This window comes from Palaemon carinicauda, chromosome 11 (genome assembly GCF_036898095.1).
Source record: "Palaemon carinicauda isolate YSFRI2023 chromosome 11, ASM3689809v2, whole genome shotgun sequence".
Lineage (NCBI taxonomy): Eukaryota > Metazoa > Arthropoda > Malacostraca > Decapoda > Palaemonidae > Palaemon > Palaemon carinicauda.
Genome location: NC_090735.1, coordinates 77,158,164 through 77,171,849, shown reverse-complemented (window position 1 = coordinate 77,171,849; position 13,686 = coordinate 77,158,164).

Below are 13,686 nucleotides of genomic sequence, written 5' to 3'. Positions count from 1 at the left end.
CTAGTCTACAACCTTCATGGAACTTCTAGCGTGTGTTTCAGATAGCATACCTTTTAACAAAATTACATAAGACTTAGTAAACAAACTATGTGGAATGAAAATTTAATTCTTTAAAAAAACGTAAATTTACATATACGGCACTGAAGAAAATACAACTATATGAATGATGACAGTCTTGTGTAATTTATATACATTTACTTAATCCAATGTGAGTGGGACCCACCTTACGACCTGGCTATCCGTGACTAAATTATTCTACTCTCATGTAGACAAGCTTCGTAAGAATATATATATATATATATATATATATATATATATAATCATCATCATAATCATCATCATCATCTCCCTCTATGCCTATTAATGCAAAGGGTCTCAGTTTAGATTTTGCTAGTCGTGTCTATCTTGAGCTTTTAAATCAATACTTCTCCATTAACCACCTCCAACTTCAAGCTTCATAGTCCTCAGCCATTTTGGCCTAGGGATTACAACTCTTTTAGTGTCTTGTAGAGCCCAGTTAAAAGTTTTGTGAACCAATCTATCTTGGAGAGTGCGAGGAGCATGGACAAATGCATCTCTATCTACCCTTCATCATAATCTCATCCGCATATGGCACTTGAAAAATCTCTCCTGTTATTTGACTTCTAATCCTGTCCTGCCATTTATCTCCCAATATTCTTCTGAGGTCTTTTTCTCAAACCTACAAAATCTGTTGGATATTGTTTCATTGTCATACCACGACTCATGTCCATAGAGTAACATCAATCTCACCAAACTAATATATAGCCTGATTTTTATGAGTAATTTCAGTTGATGGGATTTCCAAATTTCACATAACGTAGCCGTTGCCTGATTTGCTTTTTTCAACACTTCATTAAACTACAATTATAAATACCTTGAATTAGAGATCATAGTTTATAAATATCTGGATGATTCCACCTCATTCATCCTTTCTCCTTCCAATGATATTTCATCTTCCATTGCAAATTCAGTTCTCACCATCTTTGTCATCTCTTATCATAAATTCTGGTAAGCAAGCTTTGTAAGTCTTGTGGCATTTTGTTCACAAGGACAGCGTCATAAGCATACTCTAAAACAGCTATCTTTTTTTTTACCAATCCAATCCAATCTCTCTCTGCCATCCCCAACTATTCTATGCATTACAGAATCCATGGAGAGGATAAACAATATAGGTGACCATACATTCCATTTGAGTACTCATTTGATAGGACTCCATTAACATTAATTTTGCACTTGCAGTGCTCATGAAAAGATTTAATCAAATTTACAAATATACGAGGAAATCCATAACCACACAGGACTCTCCACAAAATTTGCTGATGCACACTATCAAACACTTTTTCATAATCCCCAAATGTCATCAAAAGTGGACTTCTATATTCTCCATATTGCTGTACAACATGTCTTGAAAGGAAATTTAGTCAATGGCACTTTTACCCTTTCTAAATCCTGCTTGTTCATCTGTAGCTTTTCATCAATTTTTCTCTTTGGTCTCCTTAGAATAAGCATAATATATATTTTCATGACATCTGGTGAAACTGCGATGCCTCTGTAATTATTGCAAGAAGTCTTATTTACTTTTTTGCCGTTTTTACAAACAATTCTAGCTCCTATTAATCGCGTTTTGCCTCCTTATGCCATATTTTATAAAGTAATCTTGTAGGTATTCTAGGAATCTCTTAATTTTCTGCCAAAATCATGTCAGCAGTTATTCCATCATGCCCAGGCGCTTTCCACACCTTTGATTTTTTTTTCTTCTTTTTAAGATCGCTTCGACGTCAAACACACTAAACTCATTCATGGGTACATCAAGGTCTTCTCCAGCTTTTGTTATAGCACCCAAATTATTCCTTTTATATCTTCTATTCATGACCTCATTCAAGTTTTCCATCGAACGTTGTCTTTCTTCAACTCTTGTTGATGAGTATTTCCTTCCCGTTTTGCCCCCGTAGAGATTTCATTTATAATTCTGTGAACAATTCTTACACCGTAGATATTTCCTAAATTCAGAGCTTTGTCAGCCTCATCAGCATTCCTGTCTAAACATTCTCTCCAGTCATTCCTGTTTTTCCTCTTGTCGTCACTATCAATATTGGAATACTTAGTATTCTCTACCTTGTAATTTTCATACCTACCTTGGAAACTTTCAACAATAAATTTTTATCTTTGTATCCGTTTTATGGTATCCCAAGTATCATTTCATATCAATGGTTTTCTCCTTGCAAATACATTTCCAAAAACTTCACTACCAAATAACTGATATATGTTTTTAATTCCACACCATTCTACAAAAATTTTCTGTTCTTCGTCTTTTAAAGATTCAGACTTCAAATCGATTCCTATATTCAGTTGCAAAGGTTTCTCTATGCTCATAAGTATTCGATCTACATTTTTGTTTGGTGCTTTCATTTTTCATCTCAGTGTGACAAGGAAGGCCTGATGATCACTGCCAATATGTGCACCTCTAAAGCTTCTTACATATCTAAGTCCTCCTTCTCTCTTTATTAATAGCTATGTGTTCTACTTGATATTTGCAATGGTCACATGGTAAAGTCCATGTATATTTGTAGATATCCTTTTAATGGAAGAGAGTACCTAAAATTGTTTATTGACCACAAACTTAATCAATATGCTCTCTCTCTCTCTCTCTCTCTCTCTCTCTCTCTCTCTCTTTATATATATATATGTATTATATATATACATATATATATGTATATATATATATATATATATGTGTGTGTGTGTGTGTGTATGCCTATATTTGTACACACACACACACACACACACATATATATATATATATATATATGTATATATATATATTTATACATACATATATATATATATATATATGTATGTATATATATATATATATATATAAATATATATGTATATATATATATATATATGTATATATATATATATATATATATGTATATATATATATATATATATACATATATATATATATATATATATGTAAAATTACATGTCTAAATACATGACCTAAGAGGTCACTATGGAAGAGGAGCGAGTGTGAGAAATGCCATAGTCATGTCATAACCAGGATGCTAATGCCAAACCTCAGCAATGTAACATTTTTATGAAGAATAAACACAAATACGAATCGTGAGAAAGTGTTGTGTCGCCACCGGATGCATGTGTCTTCCTCTATTAATGTTTAGTTTACATTATGTGTTTAAATGCTGAGATAACTGACTATACGATATCTGTGATATTGATATTTTAGCCAGTTCTTATCTAGATGTCATACGGAATGGTCATCCGACCAAACCATCTATACTCCAGTGATGGAGATGTTAATAACTGTTTTTAAAGGAATAAACTATTTAACGTTAACTTACATAGACTTACTTGAAGATGTAACATACCAAGTCTAATAAACAACACATTGAAGATGACATTTGATGGGAACTCGAATGCGTGTTAATAACAGTATCACACCAATAAATGGTGGCAGCGAATAAAACTCTAAGAACCAGAGACAGATCTTCAAGAACCAGCGAATAAAACTCTAAGAACCAGAGAAAGATCTTCCAGAACCAGCGAATAAAACTCTAAGAACCAGAGAAAGATCTTCAAGAAATCAACAGTAATGAATCTGCAATTTTGACTAAGTATCTACGTCCACCGAAGAAATGAAAACATTGAATACCATCAAATAAATGTTATCCAAACTGAGGAACTAGATCTTCAATCAACATCCTAAGAAAACCAAGGACTGACATTCAATGTTTACTAAACATTGAAGAAACATATCCAGGAATCACTACATTCAACGGAAATCAGACCGAAAACATTCACCCAAACATCAATAAGAAGAAACAATCTAGTGAGAGAGAGAGGAAATGACGACATCACCCTACGCCCATGTAAACCGAAGCTAAGTACATTTCTTTATTCATTTCAGTTTTAGACAGTGAAGTGAAATTATCACGAGTCAATCGTCCATTATTGCTGGGATGAGTTGTTTGTTAATCTTCATTTATCCTTTCATTAAAGGAAACTGTATTTAACTTCGAATTCTCGTCGAGAATGTTTTTTTCTCTCTCTGTGCTAATTCCGTTTTCTTTCAGAAGTTCTCGGGAAATATCTTTATATTTACATCATTATATTGGGGGATTTTGTTATACTCTTTATTATATAGTGCTTATGCGTTTACGCAGTGGACGTCTGTATTCATATATATATTTTGATAGGATTGCAAGGAGTCGTAGAGATAGAAAAAGAAGTAAAGTAAACATGACGCCTTTCTTAAGATTAATCTGTTTAACTTACATGACACTTATGTTGCTAGAAGCTCTAGTGCGGTGTTTTGATAAAAAGTTAATGCCAGCAATTACAGAATTGGATGTATATAAACAGATAAAGAAACATATGTCTAAGCATCCTGATCATGATCCTGTGTTTACACATGTTTTTGCAAAAATTGAAACTAAGTCACAACAAGTAAATGTAGTTCATAATAGTGAAGTTGCAGGAATGACGTGTTATAATTGCAAACGTCAAGGTCACTTGATTGAAGACTGCAGAACGAGATTCTGTTCATTACATAATAGTTCTACTCATTCATATAGTCAGTGCTACTCGCCTAAGACAAAACAGAATCCTACAAATACACAGTCAATTCCACAGTCTGTTCCATATGGAAATAAAAAGAAAAATCCTCAGTTCAATAAGAAGAAACAGCCAAACGTCAATGTAGTTCAAAATCAGAAACAAACAAATAGTTCTTCGAATAACGCTGATCCTGGGTCGTCAAACCAGAACTCGCAAGGTCAGACTAATTTTCAGAATGTGCAGAGCAAAGCAAATACCACATAATTAACTCCAGTGGGGAAGAGAGTGATGTTGGGTCAAGGTCATTTATATCAACATCAGTAGTATTGAATAATCCATTTAATGTTTTATCAGTTCATTGTGAGGTAAGAGATTTTCCTATGAAACACACGGCCGAATTAAATAAATCAGTGCATGCTCCCGTAGATTTGCAACGAATTCATGCAATAATAAGCCAAAATGAGTTACGACCAACATTATATGCTGTAAATTTAGAACACCGATCCTTTACGTTATTTTTTTACTCTGGTAGTCCACGTAATATCATGGATTTGAGGACACATCATTTGTTGTTTTCGAACTTCCCTATAGAGAAGTCCGGAGTAAGGCTCTCGGGTATAGGAAACAATGAATTAAATGTAATAGGCGTAACTCATGTGCAGTTCAAGGTCGGTAAGCGCACGTTTGCCGATACATTTGTTGTTGTACAAAACATTGATATGTATCCAGCTGTAATTATAGGATACCCATCTATGGGCAATCAAAACATTATCTTAGCCCCTGCCAAGCACGACGTGTATATCAAAGGAAAATTCTATAAGTCTTCTAATACCTTAAAATCAGTTTTGGATAAAAAGGAGACGCCAAATAAAACAGTGACGTACGTTGAAGACCCAATAACTTGTCTCACTAATAAAGAAATAATATACGCGACCCAACAGAATTCTCGTTCGCCCGTAATATCCTCTTGCACGCAATCTATCGAGCTGAACGTAACTTCGAATTTAATAGTGCAAATAAAGAAAGCGTTACCGGGATCTGAAATATTAATCCTTTCCGACACTTTGAAAACTAATGGATTGTCCGTCACACAAGCTATTTATAAAGTAGGCTCAAATCAACAATGTAATATTGAAGTCTGTAATCATTTAAATACCACTTTAGTAATTCACAAAAATCAACATATCTTGGATATAGAAGTTTATAAACATCGTATTCTTACCGTTGATGAAATCAATCACGCTCAATCAGTTGCGGATGAATCCTTTTTGCAATCCATTAGAAATAAAATCAATAAAGACATTCAAGAAGAAGAAATTCAGCAGAAATATTTTGGACTTTTAACTGAGTATCATGATGTTTTTTCCACTACGGATGGATCCTTAGGAAAAACAGATGTGATCGAGGATCAAATAAGGTTAAAGGACAAGCAGAAAATTATCTATGTACCCTCGTACAGACTCCCTATGAAATTCCAGAATAAAATAAATGATGAAGTAGGTAAAATGCTAGAAGAAGGAGTCATTAGGAAATAGAACCGCCCTTATAATTTTCCATTAATAGTTGTACCGAAAAAAGATCGAACATGGCGTATCTGCGTAGATTTCCGTCGCCTAAATGAGGAGACGATCCCTGATCGATTCCCAGTGCCATGTACTGACGATGTTTTATCTTTGTTAGGTCAGAATAAATATTTTACCAGTTTGGACTTACTTAAAGGCTTTCACCAGATATCATTAAAAGAAAATAGTATCCCATACACAGCCTTCACCACAGCCAGGGGACATTATGAATTTTTACAGATGCCTTTTGGTTTACGTTGTGCTCCCATAACATTTACAAGAATGATTAACATAGTGTTTGGACACTTGCTAGGGGATATATTGCATGCCTATATGGACGACCTTGTAATGTTTTCCAATACCTTAGAAGAACCTCTACGTAAATTAGAACTAGTATTACAGAGACTAAGACAGCAAAACTTAATGGTAAAGATTAGTAAGTGTGAATTTTTCAAAACAGAATTAGTCTATTTGGGTTTTGCGGTGTCAAGCCAAGGTCTTAAAGTAGTCCATGATAAGGTGTCGGCTATCCGTAACTTTCCGATACCTACTAATGTCAAGGAAATACAGCAATTTCTGGGATGTAGTGGATATTACAGGCATTTTATACGCAATTATTCAATGATAGCCGCTCCCCTAACTGATCTTATGAAGAAGGGTGTAGATTTTATATGGTCTGACTAGCATCAACAGGCGTTTAATACCTTGAAAGATGAACTGTGCAGTTCTCCTATCTTAAAATTTCCTGACTTCGGTAAGGAATTCTTCATTGCAACAGACGCCTCAGACTTAGGAGTAGGTGAAGTATTGCTCCAGCAATATGAAAAACAGTTTTTCACGATAGCTTTTTATTCTGGAAAACTGAGAACTTCCGAAAGTAAGTATGCAGTAATAGACAAGGAAGGGCTAGCTTTTGTTAATTCACTAGTGCATTTTAAGTTTATAATATAAGGTTATCCCGTTAAGGTTCTTACTGACCATAAACCCCTAACGGACTTCTTTAAAGGCTTCAGCCACAGCCCCAAACGAACTCGGTGGCATTTGATCATTCAAGACTTTGGCGCGAGAATTGGGTATTTACCAGGGAAAGCAAATATCATTGCTGATGCATTATCACGCAACCCCGTGTCATCTTGTACGGAGCCTTTAGCTGAATTGATAAATATATCAACATCCATGCCTATTGTTAAAACGATATCTGAACAAGAAGATCTGGGCTGGAGCGCTTAATTATTACAGACTGAGCAAAGAAAAGATCAGAAATTAGAAATAATTATAAATGCTTTGAAAGGCAATCATAAGGAGAAGGAATATATAAAGTATACGCAGCAGAATTATATAATCAAAGACAATATTCTGTGTAGATCCGTGACAAGGAAAACTCGCAATACACCACATGTAACTAACAACCAAGTAGTGGTACCAATCTCACTTATATCCACTGTCCTAAATTGGTTGCATGCAAACCCATTGCATGGACACCCGAGGTTCTCATTAAAGTCACAGAAAGCCAAATCATTGCTTTATTGGCATACGATGCTTACAGATATAAAAAAAACACATAGCTAATTCTCGCATTTGTCAGGAAAACAAAGGGCACACGAAAACACCTGTCAGCCTAGGGGCTTATTCCGTGCCCAATCAATCCTTTGAAAGAATACATTTAGATTTATTAACAGGATTTTACGAGTCAGGCAGAGGAAATAAGCACCTCTTAGTAATTGTAGATGCTTTGACTCGATATACAGAACTAATAGCGCTTAAAACTAAAACTGCGATTGAATGCGTTAGGAAGTTTTACGAGTGTTACATTTGTAAACATGGAATTCCATACATGATAATCTCAGACTCGGGTGGAGAATTTAATAATCACTTTCTTACCTCATTGTGTGAATTCCTTAGCATAAAGAAAATCAGTACTATGATCTATCACCCAGAGTCTAATGGGCTAGTGGAAAGAGCGAATAGGAAGGTTTTAAACATATTAAGAGTAACACTAGGGGGATCAGACCCCGACTGGGATATTGCAATACCTGCGGTACTGAGTACTCTGAATCATTCATATCATATATCAATTAAAATGTCACCGCACGAGGCATTGTATGGTACCCCAGTTAGAACGCCTTTCCATGTATTAACGCCTGCAACTAATTTATCAAATCCTTTAAAAAAAATGTATAAATGCAAGCAAAAGTCATTTTAATATCCTTCGAAAGAATTTAGAAGAATCATAAATCATAATGAAAAGGAATCATGATAAAATAGCGAAGCCAACTAAAACATATAGTGGGTGATAATGTATACATACAGGTAAATGTACGTAAAGGACTCAATTATAAACTAACACCTAAGTTTGAACGCCAATTTAACATTTTGGAAACATTAACGGCCAATAGGTTTAGAGTTCAAAACGTATCCCAACCCACTGATGAGAGAATCGTACCATTGGCTCACATAAGAAATTAAAATAGGAGGAAAAGAAGTTAGGGAAAACTTTTTAATTCTTTTTATTTTTGTGAACCTTATATGTTAAAAGTTTTTTCTTCGTAATACAGGAGTAATTACATGTATTTTTCTCGTTACAGGTTTCCAATATGAAGTTTTTATTGTTAGCAGTGGTATTGTTTGCTCAGACATTTTTCTCGTGTGGGAAGAGCTCTAAAACTAAAAGTATGGATTTTAAATATGGCACTATAGTAGAAAGACAAGAAGACGTTTTTATTACATCAAGTAACGTAGTTGTTGAAGTACGTATGCAAGCAATTTTTCTTCCAGAGAATGACGTCACTAGCTTAAAGAGCGCCATTTCAAGGTTTGCTGTTTCATTAAATGAAATGCATAGAAGACACTTTCCTTTTAATACAGAGAGTTCGCTTGCGTCGACACTAAAAGTTGCAGAGATGCTATCCGACGACTTGCAGAATAAGACTTGCCTGGCAGAATCTTTGGCTCATGACCTTTTGATTTGGACAGTAAGACACGCTAACCTTGAAAAACGTAACCCGTTTATTTTTGCTGCACTAAACATCTTTGGTTCTATTGCAAGTTTAGGCTTAGGGATTTCCAATCGTCTTAAGATTAGTAATCAAAATAAGAAAATTGAGTTATTGACTCATGAAAATGAAATGATTATGTCAGAACTAAGGAATCAGTTAGCTTCAATCAATCAAATTATGAGTTTGGTGAACGATCATTCTAGTAATATCAGTCAGGTTATGGAAGTACAAGATTTGTTGGCAACGTTAACGTATTATGATTCAAAAATAGATCTTATACATAATAGAATTGCACATTTCATTGAGAAATCAAAAGACTATGTGAAAGCTATCACATTAGCAACTAAAGGTGTACTGTCACCGCATTTATTGCCAATAAGAGACTTAACGTTAATTGGTGAGAACGGACGGGAGAAAATAGGTTATGTTCCTTTGTTAGACCCACGTAGGTTAAAATTTTATTACAGCCTAATTACAGTAAGTGTTGAAAATCACAGGATCATGAATACAATTCCCTTTGATTCTTCCGATGCCTGGCAATCTTACAGGATATCACCATTTCCGACTTTCATGACGAATCACTCAAATCCAGTAATATCCAGTTTGACAGGACACGTATTGATTTCCCCAGATAAGGAAACATATACGGTCATTAAAGACTTAAATTAATTAACTAACTGTTCAGACGCAATGAATAAAAAAATATGTACAGCTGACTCCTTTGAATTCCATAAAAACTCAATGGATTCATGCGAGTTAGGTATAGTGCTAGATGGTGCTCTCTCCCAAACATATACAAATTGTCTGCAAAAGCTTTATCCCTTTGACGATAATATGTTTAATTGCAGACTGAACAACGGCTCGTGGATACGATACGATAAGGCCGGCTTCAATGTGTCATGCCCGGACGGATCCACGTCCTATTCCCAAATCTTCGTTGCAGCAGATGGTTGTATCGGTACGTCCCCGAATTACATGATCCGTGTAATCAAGACTATCATTAGAGAATGGGCCTACTTCGCGAACTTCACGTGGTCGACTACAATTCCATCTTTACCTCTCCCATACAATGATTGTGTGGCTAAGCGGTTGATGAAATTAACCGAGATGGACTACCCGACACCGACTTCTGCATATCTTCATTTCTTTGTGTTACTAGCAGCAATCAGCGTTACAGTGATGATATTTATCGCCGTTAACATCTTTGTTTGGCGTAGGTTAAGGAAGAATAAATTGGAGCTCAAACAGAACGTTTTGCCATGTCCAGACAAAATTCCTTATTTAATTCAATTTAAAGCCATTTGAAACTGGCCCCTTCATTCGCTCAAAGGAGTAAAAATTGTAGTTGAAGAGACTATAGAACATTTGCATTTTAAAAACATTTAAAAAAAAAAATTTAAAAAATAAATCATTTTTTGGGAACCTAATAAAATATATAAGCCCTATATGTTAAAATAAAGAATCTATGGGCATCAAATAAAATATATAAGCCCTATATATATATATATATATATATGTGTGTGTGTGTGTGTGTGTGTACGAAACCATGGTACATGTACGTACCAGGAATTCGTGTTTGTGCACTAAAAATTATATCTTTATCAAGGTAACAAATATTTTTCATTAGTTACCGTATTATAATAATCTATATTTTTGACAAAGGTAATAACTATTCTTTAACATGTTACCAAATCATATGTATATCAGTATTTATTTTTGTTGGTAGGCCTACCATATAATCGTTTGCTAGCAATGTACCATATATATGATCTGTATTTATCATTCATTTTTTTTTCTTTGCTTCGAGAATGTCTGTTAAAAATGCATTTTTTTTAATGTACTTATTTGAATATTCATCCTTAATCATTTGCTTATGGCTAGAGTTTAAAAAAAAAAAAAAAAAAAAAAAAAAATACATATATATCCAGTCATACTCGTAGTAAAACATGTTTTTAACGTATTGTTAAATATTCAATAAATTGAAAGTACCTGCCCGAGCTAATGTAATATATGTAAAATTACATGTTTAAATACATGTCTTAAGAAGTCAATATGGAGGAGGAGCGAGTGCGAGAAATGCCATAGTCATGTCATAACAAGGATGCTAATGCCAAACCTCAGCAATGTAACATTTTTATGAAGAATAAACACAAATACGAATCGTGAGAAAGAGTTGTGTCGCCACCGGATGCAGGTGTCTTCCGCTATTAATGTTTAGTTTACATTATGTGTTTAAATGCTGAGATAACTGACTATACGATTTCTGTGATATTGATATTTTAGCCAGTTCTTATCTAGATGTCATACAGAATGGTCATCCGACCAAACCATCTATACTCCTGTGATGGAGATGTTAATAACTGTTTTTAAAGGAATAAACTATTTAAAGTTAACTTACCTAGACTTACTTAAAGATGTAACATACCAAGTCTAACATACAACACATTGAAGATGATATTTTATGGGAACCCGAATGTGTGTTAATAACAGTATCACACCAATATACACACACACACACACACACATATATATATATATATATATGTATATATATATATATATATATATAAGCGTAAAAATCACAGGAAAACGTGATGCTCAGATGCAGAAGAACCACAGGGAAAATGAAAATACGAAATATACGCTCAAGTCCTGACTTAAGCGTATATTTCGTATTTCCATTTTCCCTGTGGTTCTTCTGCATATATATATATATATATATACATATGTGTGTGTGTGTATATATATATATATGTATATATATATATATATACATATATATATATATATATATTATATATATATGTATATATATATATATATATACAGTATATGCATATATATACAGCATATGCATATATATATATATATATATACATATATATATATATATATATATGTATATATATATATATATATATATAACCACTTGTGTTTCATACATGTTCATGCCTAATTTTGTTTCAATTGTCGTGACGTTTTTGCTCGTAAGTCCTATTATTCGAGCTTGGTGTCTGTTTAAAAAAGTTTATTTTCATTCACTTTGCCTCTCAGTTATCACCTAACTGACACCTCACACAATGGTGACCACCGGAGTGTCCAGCTTTTTCTAGCTTTCTCCCTCTCTGCTCTATCTTGCTGTTTGATGATGCTGCCCTCCGACACTGACTCTACGTTCAAAACCCCACCCTAAAAACTACCGCCCTTCACCAGTTCAGAGGCACTTGACTAGTTTCAGTGTGCCAAGGTCCAGGTTTGCATTTATGATGGGACTCATTCAAGCTCCAAAGCAGACTATGTTCTCGCAGTGATCCCCGAGGATGCTTTCCCGTAAATATCAGATGAACTTTGCAACCAAGGGGACACCCCAATAGTGGATGATGCCCTCAAAACATACCTCATGCAGCATTCCCCACTACCGCCAGCAGCCTGTATAGCAAAACGTTTTCCTCTCTCTCAGCAACCATTGGGGAACTAAAAAATTTCACTCATAATCAAGGAAATAAACAGTATTGCTTGTCTGCAACCTACTACAGACGGCTCTCTTTGGGAAGTGAATCTACTTCGTGTCCTTTGGGTACGGTGCCTACCCAAACCTGTATGAGCTGCCATACCCGATGTCAATATTTTGCTCATGAAGAACCTGATAATCAAAGCTAACGTTTTTATGGACAGCTACTTCACCACCTTCAAGACCTTGATCATCTTCTCTACTCCTAACAAAGTTGACCACTATTCAACATTGACCAAAGGCGTCATGAATGATGTAGGACACAGACACCCTGTGATGTGCTTGAGTGGTGACAAAGCCGCCCACCTCATACATTTATCTCCCCTTCTTCACTCCCAAACCAACAACCTCTCCAGCCAATTACTAATGCCAATCAGCTCCAGTTATACTACCACCACTCCAGGCTCATGCTGCTGCAAAGAAATATGCGAATGGTTGTCGATGGGCAAAAACCTTGTTAGTAGGCCATCGCTTGCAGGGGTGGCTTCCCCTGTCCCTAATCTTTTCTTTTTACATGATCCAGGTGCGGGTGTTAAATTTTGGAAGACATTAGTTATTTGCTGTTTTCTTATAACCAGGCCACTCTCCAGAACATGACGTAGTCTGTCTAAGACTGCCAACGTTCACCTGATATCTGGCAACCGATCTGTGATATCCTCACACTTATGTAAAACCTCCTCATTATTGCCTGAAAGAGCGAAATATATTGAAAGTTCCTCGTTGCTGACGTCACATTGCCTATACTTGGTGCAGATTTCTTCTCACACTTCCAATCCTGCTTGATGTCACTCATCAACGGTTAGTCAACTCGGATTTGCACTCCAAGGCAATGATTAGGTTGAGTAAAATTTGGAAACCAAATTGCCCGCAAATACAAATAAAAATCAGGCTATATATCAGTTTAGTGTGGTTGATGTTACTGTATGGACATGAGAGTCATAGTTTGGCAATGAAACAATGTCCAACTAAATCATTAAACTGAAAAAAAAAACCACCAAAAGAATAGTATAAGTCG